Source organism: Hypanus sabinus, unplaced genomic scaffold (assembly GCF_030144855.1).
Source record: "Hypanus sabinus isolate sHypSab1 unplaced genomic scaffold, sHypSab1.hap1 scaffold_605, whole genome shotgun sequence".
Lineage (NCBI taxonomy): Eukaryota > Metazoa > Chordata > Chondrichthyes > Myliobatiformes > Dasyatidae > Hypanus > Hypanus sabinus.
The window spans coordinates 91,124-103,401 of NW_026781461.1; positions in this window are offsets into that span (position 1 = coordinate 91,124).

Below are 12,278 nucleotides of genomic sequence, written 5' to 3' on the forward strand. Positions count from 1 at the left end.
ACGGTCAAGACATTCAGTTGTTGTTCAGACCAAACATCAGAATGGAGAAGAAATGTGATCTAAGTGACACTGGAATGATTGTTGGTGCCAGATGGGGTGGTTTGAGTATCTCAGGAACTGCTGATTTCCTGGGATTCTCACACACACAACAGTCTCTAGAGTTTACAGAGAATGAAGCAAAAACAAGTGGCAAGTGGCGGTTCCGTGGGTAAAAATGCCTTGTTAATGATACAGGTCAGAGGAGAATGGCTAGACTGATTTAGGCTGACAAAGGGGTGACAGTAAATCAAATAACCACGTGTTATAACAGTGGTGTGCAAAAGAGCATCTCATGTCAAACTGAGCTCCAGCAGCAGAAGGCCATCAGTGGCCACTTCAATTGTGACCAGTACATTTTGGTCCAATTAAGTGGCTGTCCTAATTAGCCAAAGTTTCAAAGTTAAGCAGGGTATAAAAAAGACAAACTACTGTCTAACTGAGTACAAATTCACTATTTAAATTAAATTACATAACAAATATGAACACCACCAAAATTACCACAGTATTATAAAACTGTATTAGTTCCTAATAGCCGTTGACGGAGGAATTCATCCAGTGTTCGCTGGCATGTTTGTTCAATCGACTGTAACTGAACAAAATGAGCACAGTCACCTGGGGCAGATAATGGACTGACTTCATACACAAACGAGAAAATTTGCAGATGCTGGAAATCCAAGCAACGATTAGTGTGGGGAGCAGAGTGTTCGGAAGGACCTGCTGAAGGGTCTTGGCCTGAAACGTCAACTGTACTCTTGTTGTTTTGATGCTGCCTGGCCTGATGAGTTCCACCAACATTTTGTGTGTGTTGCCTGTCTTTATACAATACTTTTGATGATTGTGGCATTTTCATTGCAACATTCAAGATTGTCGATATATTCAAAAATCTTTGTAGCTCCTAACGTTGAAATTACTTCATTTTCATCTCCAGCATTTCTGACGTCTCCAAGCCTGAATGCCTGAAAACGCAGCAAGCAAAACAGATCTAAATTGTCTTTTTGCTTAGGTCTCGCCAACAATTAGTGACAAAAATCACTGCTTCTCAAACACAAACACACGTAACTGACATTCATTCTAAGCATGGTGTAGTGTCTAACACCCATACAAGTGCACACTAGTTAGGTACGGTTCAGCAACAGTCTCCTGACCCAATTAAGTGGCAAATAAACCAAATAAAGGAATCCCAGATATTTTCTCAATTATTTTTCATTCTTTAAGAGTTGTCCTGATTAACTAATGGCCCAATTAACCAGAATCCACTGAACTTTAAAATGCATACATGCCCGAGAGAGAGTCTGCAATTAGTTTCCTGACAAGGAATGACAGCATCGTTTACAGTGGGTGATCGGCCATGAAGTTTTCAATTTTAAATTCCAAACCATTAACATTGTGGTTGATCTCTACTGGATCCACAACATAGACACCATCGCAAGGAAGGAATGCCAACATCTTCACTTTCTTAATGGTTAAGGTGGTTTGGCTTGTCACCAGACACTCCCAACAAAAATTTTTACAGATGCTCTGTTGAGAGTATGTTGACTGGTTGTATCACAGTCTGGTATGTGCAGGAACATAAGAGGCTGCAGTGGTCCAGTACATCACAGGGACATCCCTCCCCACCGTCAGGAGCATCTACATGCAGTGCTGCCTCAGGAAGGCAACGTCCATTGTCAGAGATCAAAGATCCCCATCATCTGGGCCATGCCATCATTTCACAGCTCCCATTGGGCAGGCGGTACAGAAGCCTGAAGTCCCAAACCACCAGTTCCTGAAACAGCGAATTCCCTTCAACCATTTGGTTCTTGAACCAATGGACAAAACTGTGATGCTGTACAGCACTGAGGCAGGCCCTTTAGCCCAACTAGTCCATGCTCAACTGTTTAAACTGCTCATCTGCACTGGGATCATAGCCCTCCATACCCCTACCATACATGTACCTATCCAAACTTCTCTTAAACATTGAAATGGAGCTTGCATGCACCACTCGTGCCAGCAGCTGATTTCACACTCCCACAATGCTAAGTGAAGAAGTTCCCCCAACAGCGCACCCAGCCTGCTTGCATTCACCCTATCTATACCCCTCATAATTCTCTGTATGTCTATCAAATCTCTCCTCAATCTTCTACGTTCTAAGGAATAAAGTTCTAACCTATTCAATCTTTTCTTATAACTTGGTGTATTGTGGACTCAGAGTGGGAAGGCAACAGGGAGAGAGGAATCATGGTTGGGAACTGAGGAAGGAAGAGGGAAGGGAGCAGGAAGCACGAGAGACATTCTATAAAAATAAACAATTGTTTGGAATCAAATGACCTTGCCTGTTGTCTCAGGGCTGGTTGTGTCTGCACATGTGCCACTCCTGACCATGGCACTCCTCTGCCATCTGCCCCACACCATTCCCACTTCACCCTTGCCATTCACAATACCCTTTGCTCCTGCCAGACTTACATCCTCAGTCTCCGCTCCACATTGACTAATACAGTACTGTGCAGACGTCATAGGCACCTTCGTTATATGTATATAAAACCATTTAACAATTACAGCATGGAAACAGACCATCTCGGTCCTTCTAGTCCGTGCTAAAGGCTTACTCTCACCTAGTCCCATTGACCCGCACAGCCCATAACCCTCCATTCCTTTCCTGTCCATATACCTATCCAATTTTACTTTAAACGACAATACCGAACCTGCCTCTACCACTTCTGCTGGAAGCTCGTTCCACACAGCTACCACTCTCTGAGTAAAGAAATTCCCCCCCCCAACTCATGTCCTCTTGTTTGAATCTCCCCTATTCTCAATTGAAAAAGCCTATCTACGTCAACTCTATCTTCCCCCTCATAATTTTAAATACCTCTATCAATTCCCTCAACCTCCTACGCTCCAAAGAATAAAGACCTAACTTGTTCAATCTTTCCCTGTAACTTAGGTACTTAAACCCAGGTTACATTCTAGTAAATCTTCTCTGTACTCTCTCTATTTTGTTGACATATTTCCTATAATTCGGTGATCAGAACTATACATAATACTCCAAATCCGGCCTTGTACAATTTTAACATTACATCCCAACTCCTATACTCAATGCTCTGATTTATAAAGGCCAACATACCAAAAGCTTTCTTCACCACCCTATCCACATGATATTCCACCTTCAGGGAACTATGCATCATTATTCCTAGATCACTCTGTTCTACTGCATTCTTCAATGATCTACCATTTACCATGTATGTCCTATTTGGATTATTCATACCAAAATGGAGCACCTCACACTTATCAGCATTAAACTCCATCTGCCATCATTCAGCCCACTCTTCTAACTGGCCTAAATCTCTCTGCAAGCTTTGAAAACCTACTTCATTATCCACAACGCCACCTACCTTAGTATCATCTGCATACTTACTAATCCAGTTTACCACCCCATCATCCAGATCATTAATGTATATGCCAAACAACAAGTTTTATCAACAACAACAAATAACGGTCCCTACAAAAAGTATTCACCTACCCTTGGAAGTTTTCATGTTTTATTGTTTTACAACATTGAATCACAGTGGATTTAATTTTGCTTTTTCCCCATACCGATCAATAGAAAAAGACTTTAGTGTCAAAGTGAAACAGATTCTACAAAGTGATCTAAATTAATTAAGTATTCACCCCCTTTAATACGACACACCAAATCATTGGTGCTGCCAATTGGTTTTAGAAGTCACATAATCAGTTAAATAGAGATCACTGTGTGAGGTCAAGGTGTTTCAATTGCTTGTAGTAAAATACACCTGTATCTGGATCCAACTGCTGGTGAGTCAGTATCCTGGCAAAAGTTACACCATGAAGACAAAAGCACAAGCAACTCTGTGAAAAGGTTATTAAAAAGCACAAGTCAGGAGATGGATTCAAGAAATGGAAAGAATATGGCACAACTGTAAATCTGCCTGGAACAGTCCATCCTCAAAAGCTGAGTGACTGTGCAAGAAGGCGATTAGTGAGGGAGGCCTCCAAGAGACCTTTATGGGAGAGTGGCAAAGAAAGTCACTGTTAAAAAAAACTCATATGAAATCTTGGCTAGAGTTTGCCAGAAGGCAGATAGGAGTTTTTGAAGTCAGCTGAAAGAAGGTGCTGTGGTTTAATGAAAGCAAAATTGAGCTTTTTGCCTATCAGACTAAATGCTATGTTCATCAAAACACGCCATACCTACTGCGAAGCATGGTGATGGTTGCATCATGCTGTGGGGATGCTTCACTGCAGTAGGCTGTGGAAGGCTTGTGAAGGTAGAGGATACAATGAATGCAGCAAAATCCTGAATACAGAGAGATTCTGAAGGAAAACCTGATGCAGTCTGCAAGAGAACTGCAACTTGGGAAAATATTTATTTTCCAGCAGGACAATCACCCCAATCATAAAGCCAAAGATACACAGGAATGGATGAAAACAACAAAGCTAATGTCCTGAAGCGACCAAGTCAGAGTCCAGATCTCAATTCAATTGAAAATTTGTGACTGGACTTGAAAAGGGCTGTTCACTCACAATCCCCATGCAAACTGACAGAGCTTGAGCAATTTTGCAAAGAGGTAGTCCAGGAAATTATAGACTAGTTATAAACCACTATAAACCACTTACTTCAGTGGTTGGTACGTTGGTGGAGAAGATCCTGAGAGGCAGGATTTGTGAACATTTGGAGAGGCATATCATTAGGAATAGTCAGCCTGATTGAATTTTTTGAGAATGTGACTAAACACATTGATGAAGGTAGATGTAGTGCATGTGGATTTCAGCAAGGCATTTGACGAGGTACCACATTCTTATTAAGAAAATAAGGAGGCATGGGATCCATGGTGACATTGCTTTGTGGATGTAGAACTGGCTTGCCCACAGAAGGCAAAGAGTGGTTGCAGACGGGTCATATTCTGCAAGGAGGTCAGTGACTAGTGGAGTGCCTCAGGGATCTGTTCTGGGACCCCCCACTCTGTGATTTTTATAAATGATCTGGATGAAGAAGTGGAGGGATGGGTTAATAAATTTGTGGATAGTGTGGAGGGCTGTCAGAGGTTACAGCAGGACATTGATAGGATGCAAAACGGCTGAAAAGTGGCTAATGGAGTTCAACCCTGATAAGTGTGAGGTGGTTCATTTTGGTAGTTCAAATATGATGGCAGAGTATAATATCAATGGTAAGACTCTCAGCAGTGTGAAGGATCAGGGTGATCTTGGGGCCCCAAGTCCATAGGATACTCAAAGCTGCTGCGCAGGTTGACTCTGTTGTTAAAGCATATGGTGCATTGGCCTTCATCAATCGTGAGACTGAGTTTAGGAACCAAAAGGTAATTTTGCAGCTATAAAGGACCCTGGTCAGACCCCACTTGGAGTACTGTGCTCAGTTCTGGTCGCCTCACTACAGGAAGGATGTGGAACCCATAGAAAGGGTGCAGAGGAGATTTACAAGGATGTTGCCTGGATTGGGAAGCATGCCTTATGAGAATAGGTTGAGTAAACTCGGCCTTTTTTCTTTGGAGCGACGGAGGATGAGAGGTGACCTGATAGAGGTGTACAAGATGATGAGAGGCATTGATCATGTGGATAGTCAGAGGCTTTTCCCCAGGGCCAAAATGGCTAGCACAAGAGAGCACAGTTTTAAGGTGCTTGAAGGTAGGTACAGACATGTCAGGGGTAAGTTTTTTATGCAGAGAGTGGTGAGTGCTTGGAATGTGCTGCTGGTGATGGTGGTGGAGGTGGGTACAAAAGGATCTTTTAAGAGACTCCTGGAAAGGTACACGGAGCTCAGAAAAATAGAGGGCTATGGATAAGCCTAGGTAATTTCTCAGGTGAGGACATATTCAGCATAACTGTGGGCTGAAAGGCTGGTATTGTGCCGTAGGTTTTCTACGTTTCTAAGAATGGGGAAAAATTGCAGTGTCCAGATGTGCAAAGCTTGTAGAGACTTATCCACACAGACTCAAGGCTGGAATTCTTACCAAAGGTGCATCTACTAAATACTGACTTGAAGGGGATGAATACTTATTCAATTAATTATTTTCTGTTTTATATTTATAATTAATCTAGATCTGTTTTCACTTTGACATGAACGTGTCTTTTTCCGTTAATCAGTGTCAAGAAAAGCCAAATTAAATCCACTGTGACTTAATGTTGTAAAACAATAAAACAGGAGTACTTCTGAGGGGTGAATACTTTTCGTAGGCACTGTATATATTTATTATGCATACTCAGTTCATACTTCCAGCCATGCACATACACAGTAACACCCTCTCTCACACACACGCTGAGACTCACAGACACACACAATCTCACACATACACACACCCACTCCCTCTCCCTCATTCTCAAATATTCTCCGACACAGATACACACCTCTCTTTCTGTCTGTCTCTCCCCTTCTCTCTCTCATACACCTCCCTCTCCCCTCTTTCTCTCTCTCCTCTCTCTCTTCCTGTTTTCTCATGCACACACACACACACACACACACACAATTTCACAGCGACTCCCTCGGTTACACAGGGAGAAGATGAAACTACTCCACAATCTGTGGCCCTGCCACATGCCGAGAAAACCGATACACTTGCCAGCGCAGCAGGTGTGATGGGGGCTGGGCACGCCCAGCAGCTGTGAGAGCTTAAAGACCAAGTGGGAGGGGGTTTGGGAGAAAGAGGGTGGGAGTCAGGGAAAGAGAGGCAGTTTGGTAGCAAGCGAGAGAGAGGGGGCTGGAGGAGGGATTTGGGAGCACACTCACCCTGCACAGGACAGGGCAATGAGGAGGGAGCAGAAGACTTGGTTTTCAACGTCTGAACAGTTTGGGAAACACTGACATTTGTGATCACAGGAAAACGCTCTCCAACTCACTGGGAGAGGGCACAGGCACAGTGTCCTGGAAAGTTTCCTTCCTATCCACAAATACCGGAGTCAGACACAGAGTGAATCTCCCTCCACACCGTCCCATCACACACTCCCGGGGTCAGGCACAGAGTGAATCTCCCTCCACACCGTCCCATCACACACTCCCTCCACACCGTCCCATCACACACTCCCTCCACACCGTCCCATCACACACTCCCGGGGACAGACACAGAGTGAATCTCCCTCCACACCGTCCCATCACACACTCCCGGGATCAGACACAGAGTGAATCTCCCTCCACACCGCCCCATCACACACTCCCGGGGACAGACACAGAGTGAATCTCCCTCCACACCGTCCCATCACACACTCCCGGGGACAGACACAGAGTGAATCTCCCTCCACACCGTCCCATCACACACTCCCGGGGTCAGACACAGAGTGAATCTCCCTCCACACCGTCCCATCACACACTCCCGGGGTCAGACACAGAGTGAATCTCCCTCCACACCGTCCCATCACACACTCCCGGGGTCAGACACAGAGTGAATCTCCCTCCACACCGTCCCATCACACACTCCCGGGGTCAGACACAGAGTGAATCTCCCTCCACACCGTCCCATCACACACTCCCGGGGACAGACACAGAGTGAATCTCGCTCCACACTGTCCCATCACACACTCCCGGGGACAGACACAGAGTGAATCTCGCTCCACACTGTCCCATCACACACTCCCGGGGACAGACACAGAGTGAATCTCCCTCCACACTGTCCCATCACACATTCCCGGGGTCAGACACAGAGTGAATCTCCCTCCACACCGTCCCATCACACACTCCCGGGGACAGACACAGAGTGAATCTCCCTCCACACCGTCCCATCACACACTCCCAGGTTCAGACACAGAGTGAATCTCCCTCCACACTTTTCCATCACACACTCCTAGAGTCAGACACAGAGCGAATCTCCCTCCGCACCATCCCATCACACACTCCCGGGGTCAGACACAGAGTGAATCTCCCTCCACACTTTTCCATCACACACTCCTAGAGTCAGACACAGAGCGAATCTCCCTCCACACTGTCCCATCACACACTCCCGGGGTCAGACACAGAGTGAACCTCCCTCCACACCATCCCATCACACACTCCCGGGGTCAGACACAGAGTGAATCTCCCTCCACACCGTCCCATCACACACTCCCGGGGTCAGACACAGAGTGAATCTCCCTCCACACCGTCCCATCACACACTCCCGGGGTCAGACACAGAGTGAATCTCCCTCCACACCGTCCCATCACACACTCCCGGGGTCAGACACAGAGTGAATCTCCCTCCACACCGTCCCATCACACACTCCCGGGGTCAGACACAGAGTGAATCTCCCTCCACACCGTCCCATCACACACTCCCGGGGTCAGACAGAGAGTGAATCTCCCTCCACACCGTCCCATCACACACTCCCGGGGTCAGACACAGAGTGAATCTCCCTCCACACCGTCCCATCACACACTCCCGGGGTCAGACACAGAGTGAATCTCCCTCCACACCGTCCCATCACACACTCCCGGGGTCAGACACAGAGTGAATCTCCCTCCACACCGTCCCATCACACACTCCCGGGGTCAGACACAGAGTGAATCTCCCTCCACACCGTCCCATCACACACTCCCGGGGTCAGACACAGAGTGAATCTCCCTCCACACCGTCCCATCACACACTCCCGGGGTCAGACACAGAGTGAATCTCCCTCCACACCGTCCCATCACACACTCCCGGGGTCAGACACAGAGTGAATCTCCCTCCACACCGTCCCATCACACACTCCCGGGGTCAGATACAGAGTGAATCTCCCTCCACACCGTCCCATCACACACTCCCGGGGTCAGATACAGAGTGAATCTCCCTCCACACCGTCCCATCACACACTCCTGGGGTCAGACACAGAGTGAATCTCCCTCCACACCGTTCCATCACACACTCCCGGGGTCAGACACAGAGTGAATCTCCCTCCACACCGTCCCGTCACACACTCCCGGGGTCAGACACAGAGTGAATCTCCCTCCACACCGTCCCATCACACACTCCCGGGGTCAGACACAGAGCGAATCTCCCTCCACACTATCCCATCACACACTCCCGGGGTCAGACACAGAGCGAAGCTCCCTCTGCGTATCAGTGGAAGATGTGGGCCATGGGCACGAGCGATAACACTCAGACAACACTCTCTTACTGCAGAGAAATGTGATCCGAAATGTTCACAGATTGCGTGAGAAGGGAAGAGCAGGGACATGGGCTTCCTCTGTTACACAGGATCAAATTTAACAACTTGACAAACAGTGGTCATTTTCTGCATGCCGATAAAACTCCACTGCCTGCTGAGAGAGCGTGAGAGCAAAGCAGAGGGAAGGAGGGGAGAGAGAGAGAGAGAGAGACAGGGAGGGACAGGGATACAACATATGTCGATGATTAGATCTGAGTGAGTAGGTGAATCAGAATTAGAATCAGGATTCATATCATCAGTTTATGTCGTGAAATTTGTTGTCTTTGCGGCAGCTGTACAATGCAATACATGATAAAAGAAAAAAACCTGAATTACAGTAAGTATATATCAAATATATCAAAATAGAAATTAAAAAGTAGTGAGCTAGTATTCATGGGTTCATTGTGCATTCAGAAATTGGGTGGCAGAGGGGAAGAAGGTGTTCCTGAATCATTGAGTGAGTGTCTTTAAGCAGCTGTGAGAAAATGGCAAGATCTGGTTGATGGGGGTCTTTTGAGGATACCCAGGGGGCCGGTGCCCGCAATGGAGCTGACTTAAGATTACAGCTCTCTGCAGCTTATTTTGATCTGTGTATGCAGTATACCCCCCATCTCCCAATGCCAGGCGGTGATGCAGCCGGTCAGAATGTTCTCCAAGCTTTCTGTAGAAATTTGCAAGTGTCTTTGATGGCATACCTCAAACTCATAAGGGAGTGAGAAAGAGGAGAGGGAGAGAGAGGGGGGAGAGGAGGATAGAAGGAGGGAGTGGAAAAAGAGGGAAATATAGATGAGAGGCAGGAAGGACAAAAGATGAACAAGAGTTAGGAAGATTATGATGGAAGTGTGCAGAGTGGTGAGGGAGAGAGAAAAGAAGAGGGAATGGGAGTGGGAGAAAAAGAAGAGAGAGGGATGTAAAGAGGGAGAGAGAGTTGTTAACAGCTCCATCATGGGCACTGGCCTCCACAGTATCCAGGACGTCTTCAAGGATACCTCAGAAAGGTGGCGTCCATCAAGGAACCCCGCCCCCCCCCCCCCCCCCCCCATCACGCAGGTCGTGCCTTGTTTCCATTGTTCTCATCAGGAAGGTGTGACAGGAGCCTGAATTTCATGACGTATGCTGGTGATATTAAACCTAATTCTGATTCTGGGAGAGGGAGGAATCATAGGTAAGAAGGGCAAGAAAGAGGTAGGTAGAGGGCTTCAGTTAACAAGAGAGACTGGACAGAACTGGGATTGTTTTCCCTGGAGTGGATGAGGCTGACGGGAGACCTGACAGAGGTTTATACAGCCTCAAGGGGCATAGATAAGGTTGGCAATCATGGTCTTTCTCTACTATGGATGGGTTCATGGGATCTTTGTCCATTCAGAAATCTGATGACAGAGGGGATTAAGCTGTTCCTGAAATGTTGAGTGTGTCTTCAGGTTCCTGTACCTTCTCCTTGATGGTAACAATGAGAAGAGGACATTACCAGGGTGATAGGGTCCTTAATGATGGCTGCCTCTTTTTTGAGGCATGGCCTTTTGAAGATGTCCTCAGTGCTGGGGAGACCGGTGTCCATGATGGAGATAGCTGAGCTTGCATCTTTCTGCAGACTTTTCCGATCCTGTTCAGTGGTCCCTGCATACTAAGCGATGATGCAACCAGTTAGAATGCTCTTATGGTACATCTGCAGAAATTAGTGAGAGTTTTTAGTGACATATCAAGACCCCCCAAACTCCAAATGAAATATAGCCGCTGTTGTGTCTTCCTTGTCATTTTGTCAGTATTTTGGGCTCAGAATGGATCTTCAGCGATGCATACACTCCAAATGTGTGTGTTCCCTCGATTTCCCCTTCCTGAAGTCCACAGTCAATTCCTTGGAGTGCAAAGTTGTGTTGTGATCTTTAACCTTTGCAGAACCTTCCTGCTTCAAGTAAGTTTCAATAACACTTTTGCCTAAGAAGAATATGGTAATCTGCCTCAATGACTATTATCCAGTAGCTCTCACATCCACTGTGATGGTGTATTGAGAGGTTGGTGATAAAACATATCAACTCCTGCCTGAGAAGTGACTTGGATCCACTCCAATTTGCTGAACTCAGAGCAACAGAGCAAATACCATCTCACTGGCTCTTCACTGAACCATGCAAATTCTGGACAGCAAAAATACATACATCAGGATGCTCTTTATTGACCATAGCTCAGTATTCAATACCATCATCCCCTCAAAACTAATCAATAAGCTTCAAGACCTTGGCCTCAATACCTTCTTGTGCAATGGGATGCTTGGTTTCCTCACTTGCAGAACCCAGTCAGTTTGGATTGGCAACACCATCTCTTCCACAGTCTCCTGTGTGATTAGGCTGTGTGCTTAGCCCCCTGGTCTACTCCCTTTACAATTTTGACTGTGTGGCTAATGCTGTATACAAGTTTTCTGATGACACAGGCTGAACCAAAGGTGATGATGGATCAGATTGGAAATCTGGCTAAGTGGTGTTGTAGCAGCAACCTGTTATTCAATGTCAGCAAGACCAAGCAGCTGATTATTGATTTCAGGAAGAGGAAACCAGAGGTCCACGAGCCAGTCCTCATCAAAGGATTAGAGGTGGAGAGGGTCGGCAGCTTTCAGTTCCTCTGTGTTAACATTTCAGAGGGCTAATCCTGGGCCCAGCGCAAAAGTGCAATTACAATGAAAGCATGGCAGCACCTCTACTTCCTTAGATGTTTGTGAAGTTTCATCTCAAACTTTGACAAACTTCTGTGGATATGTAGTGGAGAGTATATTGACTGGCTGCATCACTGCCTGCTATGGAAACATTGAAGCCCTTGAATGGAACAATCGTACAAAAAGTTCTGGACACAGCCTATCCATCATGAGTAAAGCCCTCCCCTCCACTGAACATATCTACATGAAATGTTGCTGCAGTCATGACTCCCAGCACCCAGGACATGCTCTGTTCTCACTGCTGACATCAGGGAGAAGGTACAAGAACCTAGGACTCGCACCACCAGAGACAGGAACATTTATTACCCCTCAACCATCAGGCTTTTGAACTAGAGGGGATAACTTCACTCAACTTCACTTGCCCGATCTTTGAAATGTTCCCACAACCTATGAACTCATTTTCAAGGTCTCTTCATCTCATGTTTTTGATATTT